We start from the raw sequence: 21,100 nt of genomic DNA, 5'->3' as shown, positions 1-21,100 counted from the left end.
TTATGATAATGAACAACTCAACTCAATGAATCGAAGATACTCATTGTCTCAAGATTGCTTGACTTGGGTTCATGCGGAATTATGGGTGTGAACTACTCAACTTAAAGAATTCATGGGAAACATGTAATAGTCCCTGATTAGCAATATAATCTTAAATGGGTTAGAAACTCAATACTCAAGACTTAGAACTTGAAGATACTCCTCCTTCCAAAGGTACTCAGCTTATGGAGTTCATGCAGAAGTTATGAGAATGAACGACTCGACTCAAGGGTCAAAATATCAATAAGCAATTCATTAATACGACTATTTCATTCTCGTACTTAATTTCTCAAAACATAGCTCAAATCGATAGTTTATCTCAAATGATTCACACTTGAACTCAAAAAACTTTCTTGAGCTCTACTCTTATCTATCTCTTAAATGTGAATTATGAATTCAAGAATTGTGGTTCATAATACGAAGGATCTATGTGATAATTTAGAATCATGAATCCATACTCTTCACTCTTATACTCACTTGCTCGAGTCTTGAAACAAGTTACTAGAAGTTGTAGAAGACTCTCAAAAGGACTCAAAAGGACTTTTTTAAAACGTTCAAAATAATTCTCAAAACTTAACTCTCAAGTCTACCTTGAAATTGATTATTAATTAAAGGTTATGATCACGTTAGGAATGATTTTAGGTGTTTAGAAGTATGTTAGTAGTTAGAATCGAAAAGGAGTTAAACGGAGCAACCGAAGACAAGGATGATAGTGCAGGCGACCCTAGAGATATGGGTGGCGCGGGGCGCCAGCCCCTAAACTTCATAGGTGGGTTTGGGGCGCTCTTGCTGGCGCATCGCGCCAGGCCCCAACAAAAAAAAACTAATGAATTTCCTTGCTCGATTTTCTCACCCTAACTCGCCTAGAATCGAATGGTTTCTTCCCCAATCACTTGGATTTGATTACTTGAATTAATTAAGCTCTAATCTACAGAAACTAACACTCATATTACTCAATTTCTCCTCAAGATTTCATCAAAACCCCAACACAACAAAATTTAGAATGAACCTCAAGAACACTTATCAAGAATTATTTTCTAACTTCAAGAATGAAATTTTGCTGAAAATAACATTATTCGAGTATGAGTGGAATAAAACAAGAATATGGAAGCTTACATACCTCTTAGGGATCAAACCCTTGGAGAAAATCCACAACAACACGCAAGATTCTCGACGTATGCTTGATCCTCTCCTCTTTTCTCCTCTCTTCTCTTCGTTTCTCTTCTAGAACTCTCAACTAAAACCCTATGTGTATATTAGGATTATAAATCTAAAACTAATAGGATTATACCCCTAAAATATTACTAAAATGAAGTAAATCTGATTGGGTAAAGAAAAGACCGAAATACCCGTTACTATTTTCGGATAACTTTCCTTAACTGGACAACCTTACTTCAAAAGGTCATATCTCACTCATCCAAACTCGAAACATAGCAAACTTGATGCTGTTGGAAATAACATTCAAAGATCTTTCCTAAGGTGTCTTATAGAACACCTAACTCATCATGTGGTAGGAGCAATAATTATTTAAAGTTGACCCAAAACTCATACTTAACTCTCTAAATTTAAGATTTTTGTTATTTCCAATTTAGTTCCTTTTAGAACTCAAGATGCTACATCTAGTGAACTGACTTTAATACTTAAGAAATTTTTACTTCCTTGGCAAAAACAATACTCACTACAAAGGATGGTTCAAGTCTTAGCTTGAAAAATTTCCAGGGTGTTACAATTACTTTCATTCATACTAGAAAAGGATCCTAAGACTAACAATTCATGATGTAACAATCATAATTACTTTCATTTACAATAGAAGAAACCCTTCACATTCTATCATCATCATCATACGTGAGTGTTAATAGAGAATATACTTTCATTCATAATATAATTGTGTTATAAACATGATTATAATAATTTTATTGAATTCATATGCATGTACTTCTCATTATAATCATACATAAATCCTTCATACTTTCCCTTTCAAGGACATGGATCACAATTCATCAACACACTCTAGAATACTACAATTAGGCATGAACATTTACATAATTCAATAAACTATTTTACAAGATCAATTACACAAAATTCATCATACTACAATTTACCCATATCACATAGTCTTAAATTATGTTAGAAATATGCCTAAGAACTCCAGAAATCGATCAATTTCACGAAATTCATCATACTACAATTCACCCACATCACATAGTCTTAAATTATGTTAGAAATATGCCTAACAACTCCAGCAGTCTAAGTTCTCTGTATTGTAGGGTAGTTAGGTAGGTTAGTTAACATTTAGCAGTTAATTAATTACTAATTATCCTTCGTATGTTTTTTAATCTTATACTCCGGAGTTGGTTTATTTATAAGCTCTATAATATTTGTTTTATAATGAAGAAAGTAATTTTGCTTTCATAATTTTTTTTCTTGGTTGGTTTATCAAATTAATGTTCCTACTTGTTCAATAACAAAATAAAATCATATTATTATGTTTTTTCTTCTCTGAATAACTAACAATTGGTATCAGAGCGTTTATTTCTTGAGGTATATGTGGGTGTTTAGCAATGTTAGGATTGTAATCAAGAACATAAGTTAACAGTCATTGAAGTAAAATCAAGTTTTTTTCGTAGTGACACCACCTGTTTCTAATGGTGATAACTATCAAATTTGGGCAGTATAGATGAAAACTTATTTATATGCCATGGATATCGGAGGTAGTTGAAGAAGATTATGAAGTTCATACATTGCCTACCAATCATACTATGGCCTAGATCAAAAACCATAAAGACTGGAAAACCAAAAAATCAAAGGCAAAGGCTTGATTCTTTTCAGCAGTATCTTCTTCAATATTCACTCAAATTATGTCTTGATAGTCAGCAAAAGCCATCTGGATTATCTCAAGAAAGAATACGAACGAGATGAAAGGATCAGAGATATGCAATTGTTAAATCTTATATGAGATTTCGAGATGCAAAAGATGAAAGAAATTGAAACTATCAAAGATTACTCTAAAAGGATCTTAAACATAGCAAATAGGGTAAGATTGCTTTATTTCATGTTTTATGATTTACGTATTATTGAAAAGATTCTAGCAAATGTGCTGGAATGATTTGAAGCAACCATAATTACTTTGGAAAACACTAAGGATTTGTTCGAGATCACCTTTGCAGAGTTACTGAATGCTTTGCAAGATCAAGAATAATGAAGAGTCATGAGAGAAGAAGGAAATACTGAGGGAGCATTATTCGCCAAGACTCAATATGGAGGCAAAACAAAAAGAAGAAGAACAAGAAGAATGGTGAATGCATTTCAACAAGTACTACCAAAGGAAAAAGTGAATACTCAAAGAAATTTTATCTTCCTTATAAGCATTGTAACAAGAAAGGTCATCCACCATATAAATGGTGGAGAAGGCCTGATGCTAGATGTAGTAAATGTAATCAACTTGGGCATGAATCTCTCATTTACAAGAACAATGATCAAGAACAATAAGAAGAGGCTCAAATTGCTGATAGTGAGGAGGAAGATCAACTCTTAGTTGCTGCATTTTTTTCAAGCAGATCATCGAGCGAATGTTGGCTGATTGATAGTGGATGCACTAATCATATGACAAATGACATGTCTATCTTCAAGGAATTGAAGCCCACAACCATTATATAAGTCAGAATAGGTAATAGCGACCATCACTACTAAACAACTGCAAAAAAATTGACAGTCACATCGCTTTTTGGTCAAAAGTTGACGTAAAAGCTACCGCAGTCACTTCCATCGCTTTTTGGCCTGAACTTTTCTAAAGGCGACGGACAACGTCACTTTATATCCTTTTTAGAATTCTTTTTAACAAAAGCGATGGACTCTGTCGTTATATTTTAATTTTTGTTTTTTAGGGTGATATAGTCTGTTGCTTTTGTTAAAATTTCATTATTGAAAATCCCAGTAAAGTAAGGAACGAAAGGACATTTTCCGTCGCTTTTTTGGAAATTATTTTTTTGGAAAATCTATAAAAGCCACAGACAAAACCACGTTGTCCGTTTCTTTTTTGGGTCTTTTTTTTAAAAAAAACCTAGAAAAGCGACGAACAAAACAACAATTTTCGTCACTTTTCTAGGTTTCTTTAAAAAAATAAAACCTAGAAAATCGACGGACAAAACCATGTTGTTTGTCGCTTTTTCTACAATTTTTACGTCATTTTCTACTGTCCACCTGCAAATTCAATTCCATTCAATTCTACACTATTCATCCCAATCAAATACACAAAACTATAAATAATCTACACAAAACATAAAACGACAAACTGAAAATTACATTCAAAAGTATTGAAATTAAAATTCAAAGACTTATTAAGTTTTTCAAATTTCTTTTGTAAAAATTAATATTGTCCATGAAGTGGGATATACATAATCATACTCATCATCACAGTGATCGATGTCCTTGGGAGCCTAAGTAGTAGATCAATGAGCGAGGTTCATCACTTTTTATTTGATTTGTTCAACAGTCTTGCTTATGCTTCATTGTTGATCTACACTTCTACATTCTGACTCTGCCTGCCGTTGTGAGTTGTGCTATTTGAGATGACATAGAAGCAATATGAACACCGTTAAGTGCCTTGAGTTGACGTGATGATCCAATACCTTCTAAGCCTGACTAGAGTCATCTTACATCGTTTTGAGAGCCTGGACCATAGACTCTGAACTATCTAGATTCTCATCGACGTAGTGACGAAACTCATTCTGCATATTATATATAAAAACTGACAACAATATATATACATACCAGAAATATACTCACTATTAATCTATATTATTCACACTAAAAAACCTACAGAAGTATGTTCGGCCCTTTCCTCTATCCACACCTCTAGATTCAACTCATTTTCTTTCTTCCTGACATTAGTCTTCTTAAGAACCTCCAATTCAATGGGAATGCGTCCCAATCCTTTTTTCTATAGATAAAAATTGAATTTATAAAGATATATATGAATCAACTAATTATTTCTTTAAAAGTTTGAATTAAAACTTACCATCTCTCTTGAAATTGTTCCAACGGTCTTTGTACCTACGCTGTACAACGAGCCACCCTTGAGACTATCTCTAGCCTTTTTAGCTTATTCTGATATTGTCTTAAACTTATCTGTGTTCCAGTACAGACCCAATTCATCAAAAACATGAGGCAACATCCAATCCGGACATTCTCCACTATCACAAATTTTCTTTAGCCAACTAGACAGTCTAGCGGAGGCCTTCCTCTTAAATGTAGTCCCAATGAAGAAATTGTACCTCGACTCGCAAGTACACATAGCCTGAGAAAAAATCAAATATCATTAATTAGATTAATGGTAAAAAAGTAAAGTATACTAAACTTACCTAAAAAATGTAAACCTTAAAGTTATTAAACTTCTTCTGGCGTATACTATTTGGAATCTCTCTCCAAGAGTAATAAGCCTGTGTATAGACTCTTCTAACACAATCTTTTAAAGACGGGGCAACATCTTTGTAGGATGCCACCTTCAAAACAAATAATAAATATGTTAGTTCATGAATAATATATTAAAGTATATAAATGAATAAAATAAACTAACAAATAGATAACAAAACAAAATTACGGTTATCCATCTGACTCAATCATGACTCTACCTTAGTCTGTCCTTCTGTCCAGGAGCTAAAGAAGGCATCTGACCATCTAGTGTAGCACTAGGTGTAGCTGTAGATGAGGGTGATACATCATGATGCACCAAATGCTGAGTAAATGGAGGTGTACCGTCAATAACATCTGACTTTTCGCTACTAGAATCTCAAATTCTCATGGCAGATAACTAAGGAGATGTATATGTGGGAAATGGAGTATCTTCCGATAAGGGTCATGCTCGACGAATAGCCTGTAAAGGTAAGTCCTTATAGAATCGTGGAGTCAATGACAGTGATGTAGAGGAAGCACCGACTGGTTGATGATAATTAAGATAATATTGCTGAGGATCCTCCATACCAAACAAAACTACAAATAAATGAGTATCATGGCTCTACAAATAAATGAGTATCATGGCTTATGGGCTCTAGCGTAAAAGAAATAGACCCTGCAATATCCTCAGGATCTATGGATCTCCTAGACTTCTTGTTTTTTTAGCATGTTTAGTCTAGATAACTCCAAGATGCCCGCGATGTCTATCACCATCACTGTCGGATGACATCTGTATGCAAATTTACATGTATAATGTATATTAAAATCATTAATTAAATAAAAATAGAGAAATTCACTAACTTACACACACACACACACACACAGATACACACACACACACACACACACACATACATATAGATATATATGTATGTATGTATATATGATTCTACACTATTCCTCCTCATTTATTTCAATTCAATCTTTCTCCCATTATTTCTCCTCAATTACTTCATTTTAGTTATCATCCCATTCTTCATCATAAAATGATACATTTTCCTCATTCTCAAATATTTCTTCCTCAACAGTCAATATCTCATCATCAGATACTTCCTCTAATATGTATTGAGGATGTTGTAGTATGGTTTCCAATTCAACATCAACTTATTGTTGAACAATTGCAACATCATTTTGATACACCACATTTAAGAAATTGTCAATTTAAATTCTTTCTAGATGCTTACTTTTTATAACCACCCACCAATCAACTTTGTCTCTACACAATGGATATGGAGCGTAATACACTTGTTTAACATTTTGTTCAATGATAAAAGGATCATAACTTATGTATTTCTTGGTGTGCTTAGATTAAATTATATTTTCTGTAACATCTCACAATTCGATATAGCAAGGAAGAAGCTAAAAACTTAAAATAGTCATTTTTAAAAATAATTTAAAATGTGAAAAATTATTTAAGTTAAAATTGTGAGTTTTTGGTCAACTTCAAACACCCATATCATCTAGCTGGGGATGAGTTAGGAAGACTTACAGATATGGTTGGGAAGTTCTTGGAATGATCTTTCCAACGCCCCCGACGTTGCACGCTTTCAAGTTTGTATGAGTAAATTATACCCTTTGAAAATTAGGCGATTGGTTTAAGGAAAGTCTAATTCTTGATTTTTAGAGGGTAATTTAGTCTTTTCTATACCTGATTATCCTAATTCATTTTAGGAGTTTAATTGGGGTAAAGTCATATTTTAGTCTGTTTTAGAAAATTGAATTTTACACTAGTGTTTGGAGAAAGGAGAAAAGAGGAGAAAGGAGAAGAACATTTCAGATTCGTTAAAGATTCCTCGAGATTTCTTGTGGTTTCGTCGGGGGTGATCCTTACAAAGGAATGTGAGGCCATATAGCGTTGGGCTAGTTCTCCCACTTTCCAATCATGATTTATTTCAGTCAATTTAAGTTCTTGAAAGTTTAGAAAATTGAGTTCTTTATAGGTTTGTTGAAGTTTTATTAAATTCCATATTTGTTGAAATCGTTGAGGAGCAATTATACTCGAATCCGTAATTTTAGGTGTTATTTTGAGTATAATCTGATGTACTTTGAACATATAATCGATTCTAAGTGTTTGGGTGTAACAACCCTAAAAATTGATAAGATAAGAAATGCTTAATGTGTCAAGAAAGCCTATGATTAGACCAGGGTTCACATGGACTGATGCGCGTAGAACCAGACCTCGGAACCCTTGCTACATCCAATCCAACTAACTTGGGGAGTTATTTGAGCTTGGAAAGGTAGGGTCCAACCATGTAGGGCTCTCGAATACGAAGATTTACTCGATGAGTCTTACCGGACTAAAAAAAGGCAATCTTAGGTTTGAAGGGTCTAGGGGTAAAGTGGTCTTTTTCCTGGATAAGGGTAGTATCATAACTACCATAAATATGTAATTAATTATCTAATTAATAAGGTGGAAGGTCAATTTCGGGAGAGGGGGCCAAAAATAGGCTTATGAAGTGAAGTCTTGCTCCACCCAGGTTAGAACCTAGATGGAAGCAATGAATTAAAGTAATTTTTATTTAAGCTTTTAAATTAATCTAATAAAATATTAATTCTTATTCATTATCTGATTTAAAATAAAATAGAAATCAGATTTTTATTAAAATTTACTAAGTCCTGAAACTAGATTCCTAAGCCTCCTACAACTCCCACTCTCTCACGTTTATCTCTCCACTCTCACGCACAATCTCTCTTGTTCTTTCTCACGTATTTTCTCTTCCAAAATAATATTCAAAAAAAGAAAAAATAAACCAAGTTCTTCACACTTGAAGAACTCACACGAAACAAGAAAACAAACGTTAATTGCACACTAGGCTAAGAGAGGTTGTCATTCAAGTGGAGTTGATATTGAGGAGGCTTAGGCGTGTTCTTGGGTGACGTTTTTGGGCAGCAAGTCACGAGTTTAACGTCAAAAAGGTATGGGTTTTCTTCTCTCTTGGTCCCTTTCCCAAGAGACCCCTTAAGGTTCATATTATTCATCCGAAAACTAGGATTGTTTCCCTTTTTGCATGCCCATGTCACTAGCTCCCGATGAATTTTAGGTTGGGTGTGATTGCTGGTAGATTTAGGTATATGTTATGTTTTTGTAATGAATATGATTATGTTTGTGCACTTGAAATTGTATGAAAGACAACCATGTATTTGAAATTATGTGCAAGTGTGTGCGTGTGCAAATATGTTACAATGAATGAGGTTCTGGAATCGTATAAAGGGACGAGGCCACCAGGATTCGAACCTGTGACCTCACTCGTGTAATGACTTGAAATCGTAAGAAAATACATGGGGTCAGGGGGAGACGATATGGGGTATGCTGGCTGAAAATGTAGAGCATAAAAATTAATAAAATAAAATGTGAGGCGTGGGAATCGAACCCACGACCTCCAGGCAGCGAGTGTATTAAAGGAAAAATAAAAGAAGGGTAATGTGAGGCGTGGGAATCGAACCCACGACCTCAAGGTAATGAAGGAGAGTAAAGGAGAAAGGGAAAATAAGAAAGAAAATAAAGTGAGGCTGTGGAGGCTTGAACCACAACCTCACTGCCAACGCAGAGATAGACAACATTTAAATGAAATTAAAATAAGGAGGCTGTGGGGGTTCCAACCGACAACCCCTCGGCCAAGGGAGAGAGTCTCTAAAGAAAAGGAACTACAGAGAAATGTTGATGTTGGAGCTCGATCTAGGGTCCCAATGTCATGAGTACTAAAAATAAAATCAAGGAAAAATGTAAGTGTTGTCCAAGGGATTTGAACTTGGGTTCCCTTGCCCAAATTTCCATATTGATACATATGTCATACGTGAATTAAATGTTCAAGAATAATGACACCTACTCAGATCGAAACGAGATCTTAGCATATATACAAGATACATAAGTCTTGTACTACATAATCTTAGGAAGATATGAGTCACTTGACAAACTATGAATAAAGCCTCATGGCTTGTATGTGTAGACCCATAAGTCTAGCATACGTTTAGAAATAAGTGAACTTAAGATGTATGTAATGAAATGAAATAACCCTAGAAGGGTTATGTATGAGTTTAAAGCACAATAAATGGCCAAGTGCATTGGCATACGATGAAATTATTATTATGTAATTAAATGATGAAACCGTAGAAGGGGAAAGTAAGTGTGTGAAACACACAAATGGCCAAGTGCATTGACATATGAGGAAATGAACATTCACGTAAAATGGGGTGAGTAATTATGAAGAGCAATTGTGCTAATGTTAATGAATGTGGTGACAACATGATATGAGGCTAATGTAAAAGATGAGAACAATCTCAAATGAGCCTAAGTAAATGTTACCAAATCGTACTCACCTATGAGAGTGTAAAGTTAATGAAGAGACCAGTCTCTATGAACACTCTAATGAAAGTATTGAGATTAACACACTTAATACTAATGATGAGATGAGAAATAATCTATTGAGATATGATGTTCTCATACTAGAAGCGAGCTTCCATGACGTATGAGTTGAATGTAATGGAACTTTATACTGAGCACAGATAGACTAGCTATGAGCGGTGATGCCTTCTTTTGAGAAGGGCGGAGGTTCACGTAACTCTCATGAGATGAGACTGTCTGGCTTGCCGGGTATGGGTCTCCTTATATCTCCTAGTCTTCGAACCTATACTGCCAATATAAGGATCTAGCGGGGTTAAATTACCATGTACGCTACCATGTTTTGGGTCACTTTGGCCAGTGATTCCACCTCTTTTCGGTGTGGGGGAGACACTAGATTTCATGATGCTCACATGATCTATGTCGGTTAAATTTAAAGTTCCCAATGAATGAATGAGGTCAGCCTCATATGATGCACATAATGAAATGAACAATACCAAAGGTGTTAGGATAGAATAATCAAGAGGTGAGCTAGACTCAATTAATGACACTAGGTTATTCTTGATCATTGCACAACAAACCCGATGAAAGTCTTAAACTACATCCTAGGTACAGCCGGTGTTTACACTAGCCTATGAACAAAATGAAATGAAGTACGTCTGAATGAATGAAGCAGACTTTGTGTTTGCTAATGAAGACTCCATAGTTGAGGTCCCATATGTTGAGCCCTTATTTTGGAAGGTCTTAATGTCAAGTCCATGATTCCAAGTTCTCATGGCATATGAATGAATGGTATGAAAGATGTTATGTGCTATATGCAATATGATATGTGCTATGTGGAAGATGTTATGTGTTGTGTGCAATATGATAAGTATGATGATGCATGTTACTCTCATGGCATGACTTTCCTAATATAAATTTGGAAAGCTCACTAACTTTCCTAATTTAAATCTGGAAAGTTCACTAACTTTCCTAATCCATACTTGGCAAGTCCACTGACTTGACTTTCCATAATCATGTTTTTAGGGAAGATCTATTCTTACTCATGCATGTCCTTGGTGTGTGCTTGCATATACCCATACTCAGTACAACTATGTACTAATCACATACAACTCTATATTTTTATGTGCAGGCATAAGTGGACGCTATAGCTCACAGGTTGATGTTGCAGCTGTCCGGATGTGGAATTTTCATCTGACTTGGTAGGCCCTCATGCTTTCTAGGATTTCCACCGTTATTATCTAGCTTAGATGTAGGCTTTAACTAGTGGAGCATGTTCCACTAATGTTTCTTTCCACTTTCATTTCAGACTTTGTATTGGTGCTGTTTTGGCAAAAATACGTTTAATGAAATTATGAAGTGTTTCTTTCATTTGATTATCTCTATATTAGATGGTTGATTTGTGAACGCCTATGATGTTAAGTTGAAAATGTTTAGCATGAAATAAGAAAGCAAAAAAATTCAAATTTTCTGCTAAAATTAACTTAGATGAAGTAAGATGGACATTTGTAGGCTTGTCTGCGACCTAAGAGGTCAACGATGCCGGTCTCGTCTGGGGTCTAGATTCCAGTCGTGACAATGGGGAAAGACCCAATGGATTTTAGAGGGCTTAGAGTTAGAAAATGAAAAAAAAAGTTTTGTTGGAAGGCATGCCTTTGCATCGCGGACCCACTCCACATTTTTAGAAAATTGTGTTTTCGCGTTACAGAGCGGTTGTGGACCGTTCTGTCCCAAAATCTATTACCAAACAAAAAATTTAAATGCTTCTCCACATCGTAAACCCACTCTCAGATATCGATTCTTGATCATTTTCTCATGTTTAGTTATCCTAAACATCATAAGATCTTTTCTATCATAATAACGATCCTTGATTCCATAATTCAATTCATCGAAAGTTAAGAGTCAAGTATAGAAGTTGAGAGTCAAGTCAAGAAGTCAAGAGTTACGTCAAGATAAGTTCTTAAAGTTTTCAAAAGTCTTTCACAATGTTTTAACTTTGTTTTAAGACTTACGTTTCAAAGTTAATCAAGTAATTCATATTTGAAGTTCATTTCTTCATAGAAGTATATGAGAACTAAGTATTTCCAAAAAGTTCAAAATTCTTTTTACATTTAAATAAGAACGGAAATTGAGATTTACAAAGAGCCTTTGACCTAGTTTTCAGAAAAGTGTATATGCTTTCATGATAAAGCAAGAGGCTAAATTTTGATTTCCCAGGTAGCCTTTGAGATAAGTTTTTGAGAACTAATTCAAATCACAAAAGTAGGTACGTATTTAAAATATAATAGCTAATATAATATTTTAGGGAGTAGTAGTGAACACCAATATGGGCGAGAATTCAAACAACTCACAACTCCTATAAACCATGTAGCCACCATGGGTAAAAAAAGTAATACTTTTAGATGATTCCTTTAGATTTTTTTACCATAGACTTGTGTATACTCTTAGGTGTTAAGGTTCTGTACTTATGGTAATGTATAGGACGACCCTGGCAATGTGAGGCAAAACATTTTATCACCAGAATATATCTTACGTGATGGTTGCCGGATAGAGAAACTCCCACAGAAGTAATTGTATTCTTATATAAACAATTTATTTGTATTTTTACATACATCTCAGAGTTATATTGCATATATGCATACATACACAGTTGACGTCATGTTTTAAGCAACTTTTCTTTTTATTGAACATGTTTTAAAACTTCTCTATGTTGAAATGAGCTCAGTCATGTTGAGTTTAGTTGAGCCAGGTAAGTTCTTCTAATTCCTTTCAAGCCTATGATGTGTTTAGAATTCCAACTTACATACTTGGACATTTAATGTACTGATTCCAGTTGTCCTGCATCTTTTTATGATGCAGACATATGTCACTAAAATCGGCATCCAGCGCATCACTGATAGAGTGATAAGTTCATAGTCTATCGGTGAGCCTCATTGCATCCCGGAGTACTACTTTTATTTCTTTCAGTTTTATTTTCATTTTATTAGGATGTTGTGGGTTTGTCCCAACCTCCATGTAAGTTGTTTTTTAGTCTTCATAGACAGTCAGACAATTTGTTATTATTGTTTTAGCTTTGTTTTTCAGATGTTTTTCTATGAGATTTGAGTAGTAGTTACTTTGGCCAGTTAAAATGTTTCTCTAAAGACGTGCTCAATTTACTTCACAAGTTCTTTTTTTAGATTATTCTTGTGTTTTATGTCTTTCTCAGAGTATGTAAGCTAGTCCAATGGTTCGCATGGGACCAACAATGGTATTTTAGTGCTAGTCCTTGCCAGGTGTAGGCTCGGGGCATGAAATACTTGGTATCAGATTGTAGAATTCAATATTCCTAGGAGTCTATGAAGCCATTTTTGTAGAGTCCTAGTTATTGGTGTAAAGCACAACATCTCTATAATTAGGAGGCTACAACACTTAGGAAATTTTCTCACTTCTTTCACACTCAATTAGTGTGTTAGAGTTTGATCTCTAAAAAGTTTTCTTCCAACTCATGCTTGCGCATGTTTAAGATAATGATGCCTCTACAAAGAGCAGGTAGAGGTCGTCAAGTTAGAAGAAATGTTGAACTACAGGAACAAGGGGAACCCAATGCACTTAAAGTGCAACCCCAAGGAAAAGTTACTAATGTTGAGTTAGAGAGGTAATAAGGATGATTAGTCAAGTTGTGGCTAATCATGTTGGGCAGCAGAGAGGAACTAGACATGAAGTGACTGATACTTTTAGGATTTGAGAGTTCTTAAGGATGAATCTTTCAAGATTCACCGGTTCAAGCACCACTGAGGATCTGGAGAACTTCATTGAGGAGTTGAAAAAGGTATTTGATGTGATGCATGTTGCTAATACTCATAGAGTTGAGCTAGCTTCATATCAAGTGAAGAGTGTTTATAGTACTTGGTTTGATAGGTCAAAAGAGGGTAGATATGAGGATACACCACCTGTGCATTAGGCTTGTTTCCAGGAGGCTTTCTTGGGGCGTTCATTTCCCTGAGAACTGAATAAAGCTAAGGTATGAGAACTTCTTACACTTCAACAAGATTTGCTAAGTGTTCATGAGTATGGGATGAAGTTCAACCATCTATCACGTTATGCTGCCCCGGAGATAGTTGCAGACATGAGGAGTAGGATGAGCTTTTTTGTAGCTGGGCTATCTTGTTTGTCGAATAAGAAAGGAAGGGCTGGAATGCTTAATGGGGAAATGAATATATCGAGGTCGATCGTCTATGTGCAGCAGGTTGAGGAGGAGAAACTGAGGGATAGAGAAGAGTGTAAGAATAAGAGGGCCAAGAGAGGGAATAAGTCCGAGCAGCAGAAGAGTAATGCTAACCGTTCATAATTCCAAAATAAACAGAAGGGATCTGCTCCATCATCTGTGAATGCTGTTGAACCTAAGAACATAGGTGAGTACAATAATAAGAACTTTAGAGCTGAACTTACGTATTCTTAAGGTAGCATGGCACAAGGGTTAGTAAGCCTCCTGCATGCGCCAAGTGTGGTAGGAACCATTCAGGTACTTGTTGTGAGGGCTCCATTGGTTGTTTTAAGTGTGATCAAAATGGGCATTTCATGTGAGAGTATCCAAAGAACAAGTAGGGAAATGGTAATTGGGGAAATAGAGCAAATCTTCTTCAGTTGTTCCACTAGACAGAGTTGCACCTAGAGGGACTACTTCTGTTACTCGCGGAGGAACAAACCACCTAAATGCTATCAATAGTTGGCAAAAGCAAGAGGATTCACCAGACGTTGTCACTTTTATGAAGTCTTTGAATTTAATGTATATGATTTGGTACATCCAAGAGAGATTTTATGATTTGCTACATCCAAGAGAGAGTTTATACTTTTTAACTTCTTATGTTGCTATGAATTTTGTTGTTATTCCTGAGCAACTAAATGAATCATTCATTGTTTTAATAACTGTTGTGAGTCTTGTCTAGCAGAAAGAGTCTATCTTGATTATCCCATTTCTGTGAATCACAAGAGTATCATGGGTGATCTAATTGAGTTATACATGGTAGATATTGATATCATTCTTGTTATGGACTGGCTTCATGCCTGTTATGCCTTAATTGATTGTAGAACTCGAGTTATCAAGTTTCAATTTCCAAATGAGCCAGTCTTAGAGTGGAAAGTAGTTGAACACTGCCTAGGGGTCATTTCATTTCCTACCTTCAGGCAATGAAGTTAGTTTCTTAGGGGTGTGTCTATAACTTAGTACAAGTTAATGACTCTAGTGTTGAGAGTGTCTATAACTTAGTAAAAGTTAATGACTCTAGTGTTGAGATACCTCTTATTTAGTCAATTTCAGTAGTAAAAAAGTTTCCAAAAGTCTTTCCAGATAATCTTCCCGGAGTTCCTCCTAAGATAGAGATCGACTTCAGGATAGACATTCTTCTATCTAGTCATCATTTATTTATTCCGCCATACAGAATGACACCAGTAGAGTTGAAAGAGATTAAAGAGAAGTTAAAGGACCTCTTATATAAGGGCTTTATTTGACAAAGTCTCTCACTTTCGGACTCTCCATTCTTATCTCTGAGAAAGAGATATAGTTCCCTTAGGATGTGTATATATTACCGTCAGTTGAACAAGGTTACCATCAAGAACAAGTATCCTCTTATAAGGATCGATGATTTATTCGATCAAATTCAGGGTGCCACATGTTTTTCTAAGATAGATTATAGATCTGGCTACCATCAGTTAAGAGTTAGGAAATATGATATTCCAAACACAACTTTCAAAACCCGAGATAGTATTATGAGTTTTTAGCCATGTCCTTTTGTTTGAGTAATGCACCAACAGTTTTAATGGACCTTAGTAATAGAGTCGTCGGACCTTATTTAGATATGTTTGTTATTGTCTTCATTGGTGACATACTAATCTATTCAAGGAATGAAAAACATCATGCTAGTCATCTTAGAATTGTTCTACACACTTTAAAAGATAGAGAGTTATATGCCAAGTTCTCTAAGTGTGAGCTTTTTCTTGAATCTGTGGTTTTCCTAGGCCACATTGTTTCTGGAGAAGGGATTAAAGAAGATACTAAGAAAATTGAGGTAGTGCAGAATTGGACTAGACCCACATATCCAATTGATGTTAGGAGTTTCTTGGGTTTAGCTGACTATTGCAGAAGTTTGTAGAGGTGTTCTTATCTATTTCATCTCCTTTGACCAAGTTGACTCAGAAGATAGTAAAGTTTAAATGGTTTAATGCTTTTGAGAAAATCTTTGAGGTATTGACAAAGAGGTTGACTACTGCCCCAGTTTTGACCTTACCAGAAGGTGCTCAAAGTTTTGTGGTGTATTGTGATGCATCTAGAGTTGAATTGGGTTGTATATAAATGCAAAATGACAAAGTTATAGCTTATGCCTTTAGACAGTTGAAAGTATATGAGAAGAACTATCCAGCGCATGGCTTAGAGTTGGCTTCTATAGTTTTTGCTTTGAAGATATGACATCTTTTTTTATGGTGTTCATGTTTATGTATTCACTGATCACAAGAGACTACACTACTTGTTCACCCAAAAACAAATTAATCTCAGATAAAGGAGGTAGTTAGAACTACTCAAAGATTATGACAGTGGTATTTTTTACCACCTAGAGAACTACTATAGGAGTCTGTAATTATATGGTGAAATGTCACTCGCACTCAGAGCTAGCTGGTTCTCCCCGAAATGCGTTGAGGCAAAGGAGTTGACTGGACATCTAGGGATAAAGCATGGTTTTGGTGCGGACCGCGAGAGTGGTACCAAATTGAGGCAAACTCTGAATACTCCTGGCACCATGGCCACTTGCATGACCTGTCAAAGGGTCAACTGCTCATGGTGGTGCCCGTGGTCCCTTGACCAATGGCCTTCCCAAATTTTTCTAAGGCCCCCCATGTCCTATGGAATCTTCACAAGAAATTCGAATGACCATGGTGAAAACCACAGGTCGTGAAGTTGCTAGTCGACTTGGGGCAGTAGCTTGGCCGCCTCAAGGCCTCGCTTCTAGTGAAGATATGTCATCTTCATGAGCAGTTATGCTGACCATGGTCAAACCCATTGGTTGTGAAGTGGCTCCTGAAACTTTGGCAGTGCTTGGATAAGGTTGGGAAGCTTTGGCCTTTGGCTTAGGCGTCTCCCCCTTCACATCGCAGTTGCCCTTGAAACCCTTAACCAAATCATAGAGAGTCTTATATATACAGGGTCTAGACTTTGCTTGACGTTCAACCGCTAAGCCCCTAAACCTAAGCAAGTAAAGTATCATCTATGGATCTTATTATCAACAACACACTCTCGAACACATTCATATGGATCTACTCTAGTCTACTAATTTCTAGAGCGTTACGATATCTCCCCCTTATACTGCAAGAACGAACAAACTCGAGTGCCCAAATGTCAAGAAAATATTGATATCCCAAATGCAATTCACAGGACTATAGAAAGAGGGAGATTGGATCGAAGGTAATTACAGTTGAGTCCTCGCCTAATTGAAGGACTTTTTCTATCAAACTCAAGTATGCTACACTAGTCCATAGGAAGTTAACCATCTAAAATGATATGAAAATAAAATGAGGACAAATGTCTCCAAATATAGCACGACTATGGCTAGCACTAGGCAAAGCCTTTACTATGGTCTAACATGCTCAAACAATAAATATTAACATCAATTGAGATCAACCACAAGGTAAGGATAATGACATACAACAATCAACATGTTCCTAATCTTGAAAATCCCAAAAAAATCCCGAAAATATGATGTCTAACAAAAGAGCATGATCAACTAGGTTTCTATTTTCAATTAACACAAATAAGATCATTTCACTTATTCAAGCTGAATCTAAGGAATGGAAAGTCGTAGCCTACGTTTAGGCTAACCAAAATTCAAGGCTTAGAATAGTTGAAACCAACACCATGCTGCAATTCACACTTTAAAGAACAACAGAGAAGCTAAGGTTGTACCAAAATAGAGGCAAACACCACATATATAGAATCTATTACACTTCCGAATAACATACCTAGGTGGCTTTGGACTTCCCGAACATAGTTAAGTCCAAATAACCGGAATATGTGATATATTAAAACAGAAATCATCAAAGCAAAATTATAATTTCTTGTTGATCGGGTTTTGGTCTTCTAATATCCTACTTTGTGAATGTAGCAATAAGGGACTAAAAACATAGAGGATCAACAATTAACCCATCTCAAATGTGACGTAGGCCTTACAAATGTTAACGGTAAAGAACAAAGGCCATGTGAATGCGATAAGGACCAATGAATACAGATAGGAGGGAACTAACCCATCACCAATGAATCATGGACCCCAGGAGTTTCACGACCCTGGGTACCCTCTAGACGTAACATGACATACTTGACCCTAGAGGGGTCAAACACAAGCCCATATGATACTCATACGTCATACGAAGTCAGGGAAAATTTAAAACCTCTTTAAACAATACAATCAAAAACATTTTCAACAGAAAATGGAAGTCTTTACTACTTCTTTGTCTTAAACCATCTATTAAAACTCTTGAATAAAAGACTTGGGATGCAACTCACATACATTCCAATACTTAGAGAAACCACATAAGGAAAACATAAGGGGTTTGTTCTCGAAAAAATGAGGAATACAAACTCTTCAACTCTTCATCCATACTAGAAACCTAGACTCCGAATCAACTGATTATCCAACACCCTACATTTGATTAGAATGTAGGAAATATGCATTAGTACAATATGTACCAAGTTGTACAACTGTCACAACATCATAAGAGCATCTCAAAATTGTTAGTAAAAAATAGGAAATAAGCATAAGATATAATAATATAGTCATAGAATGATCCCCAACATAACCATCAAATAATCATAAGTCAACATAATACATAATAAATGAGCATAAGAGATACATCATGGTAAAAAAATAGTCTTTACTTAGACTTTAATGATTTCATACATAAACCTTAGGTCATTGATATTATTGGAGAACTACTTCACAAGCGAGCTCCACTATGCTTGTGCAAGGAAAGGATATGATCCTATACTACCATCCGAGCTAAGTACACATCTTTTGTCATTGTTGGGCATAGTCCACATGCGTAGTCAAGACTTAGGTTTTCATGTCATAATAGAACATATACTCCTATGTAATTATATTGATTATTCACCAGTAGACGTCATTCAATGGTGGTTCTGTGATGATGACTTTAAATGAGGTCCTTTGGAAGCAATTATAATTGATGATTCAATCTCTAATCATGCCGACCTTTATTCTCTAAGGTGTTGATAAACTATAGCTTCAGCCTATTAACCCTTGAGAAACCATCTGCGGTTTGAGGTTCAGGATACTTACTCCTTAACTTTAGGACACTCTTATTTGTTACCTGGAGGTTATCTACAAATTGATGTATGGACTACTCCTTGTTCATTACAGATTTATCTAATGTACACTTTTCGGACTTATGGGGGTCTATTGAGGATTTTACGTAAACTTATGCATGCATGTACCTTTGGGGCTTATGGGGGTAAGTTATGTTCAATTAGTTGAAATTATTTCTTTTTCTATTATTTGTACATTGATTTGCATTTCTATTAAATTCCACTTTGACATCTTCTATGTCATTATTCTGTCATTTCATGTTGCTTTGAATTTTCATATTTATTCGGGTGTTATGGTGGTGGTCCGGTCTGATCTACTATCATCATTTCACTACTCTTGCCCACCAAATTCCAAAACCTCAATAGCTGGCTTGACTCCTTCTTGCTCTAGTCTAAGTACATATAGTTTTGGTACAAATTCTACACTCTGCGTATGTTTGGTGATGTAGGTTTGATTACATTCTACCGGCGTTGATCATTCAACCATGTTGGAGCTTCTGTTCTAAGGTGAGGGTAAGTACTTGGTGTCTTGTACTTAGTTACCTCTACCTTTATTTGATAGCTAGTCTTTCGCTTTTTGAGACAAGCTTTTAAGTAGGGTCTATTTTTGTAATTTAAAACTCATTTGTTTAGACAATTATGTACTTTTGACTTCACAGTTCTAAGGATCTTTTGTATAGATATCGGTTTTTTCTTGCTTCTGTTTTTTTATTTGGTTTCTATTATTCAATTACTGCTCCAAATTTGTTTCTACACTTATATTTATTATTTGTTGTTTCGGGTTACCGGTTGGCTTACCTACTAGAGGGTTATTGTAGGTGTTATCATGACTCAAGGAATTGTGTCGTGCCAAATAGATATACCAGTAATAATCTATCTTAATGTCTTGTAAATGACGATTTTTAATTATCCCATTAGCTTAGTTTTCTTTTTCTTTAAACTGGGGATTGTGAATTAAAATATATAAGTTAGATGATAATTGGTGTGCATCAACTATGTTAGGATTTCAAATGTAGAGGACATTTACCTAGATTCTTTACTTGATATCATGATACCTTTATGATACATGTTGTATCATCATACCTTTCAGATAAATTACATTATAATATAATTCCAATAGATGGTGTATCGTGCTGCCTTTATGATACACTGCATGATGATACCTTTGCAACAGTAGATGTATCAGGATACCTTTCCAATACTAGATGTATCAGGATACCTTTTCAATACATGACATATCATGATATCTTTCCTATATATGATGTATTATCATACATTTTTTATACAAAATATATCATGACACCACAGATACATTGAAGAAATCACATACATTTTTGATACTTTATGTTTGGAGAATTATCCTTCATCAACAATCATGTCATTGGAAGAAGAAATGCATTGATACACTTACGGTCAATATATTTACCTTATATGAATAATCCCAAAAACTGTGAATTTAGGGAAATCTCTAATTCGAGCTTGAAGAGAATAAAGTCAAACCGTGCTAAATTGGTAGAGTAATGTTTGTGAGAGAGAAATATCAGTAATATAGGTCACACATTTTATTTTGACAAAATACAACTTGTAATTTTGTGTGAAATAGGGAATTGGGTACAATCATCTAAATCTGGTAGCTTTGTTAGGTAATTATTTAATGTAGCATTTTACGGACTAAGTATAAGGCTTATGTTTTCCTAGTTATGTCGATATTCCAATAATTATTAGGTCAGGCCCACCAATAATTTTATTACCCCATTAGTGATCCTTAACCCTAACCTAGGTGTATAAATACACCATAACAGGTGTTGAAAAAACGGGTTTGTTTCCATAACATTAAATGGCTAGTGCTATTTATCTAATACACAAACGAATGTTCTACTTCTTCTAAGTACATTGGACTCTGGATAAAATAATTCATCTGATTT

General features: G+C 35.3%; 1 long non-coding RNA gene across 2 annotated transcripts; it reads right to left on the bottom strand.

The window, feature by feature from the left end:
* Nucleotides 1-4,407: 4,407 nt before the first annotated feature.
* LOC114076838 lies at nucleotides 4,408-20,696 on the bottom strand. Of its 2 annotated transcripts, none has more exons than XR_003577928.1 (5): nucleotides 20,602-20,696; nucleotides 5,670-6,220; nucleotides 5,415-5,540; nucleotides 5,057-5,335; nucleotides 4,408-4,766 (listed from the first exon to the last, which is right to left on the bottom strand). It is a non-coding gene; the product is annotated as an uncharacterized LOC114076838 (long non-coding RNA). The 2 variants fall into 2 exon arrangements; XR_003577943.1 differs by lacking the exon at nucleotides 4,408-4,766 and adding an exon at nucleotides 4,786-4,978.
* Nucleotides 20,697-21,100: the final 404 nt, after the last annotated feature.

Source organism: Solanum pennellii, chromosome 1, assembly GCF_001406875.1.
Source record: "Solanum pennellii chromosome 1, SPENNV200".
In the NCBI taxonomy this organism is placed as follows: domain Eukaryota; kingdom Viridiplantae; phylum Streptophyta; class Magnoliopsida; order Solanales; family Solanaceae; genus Solanum; species Solanum pennellii.
The sequence above is the reverse complement of the archived record's forward strand: the minus strand, read 5'-3'. Positions and strand labels throughout refer to the sequence as shown.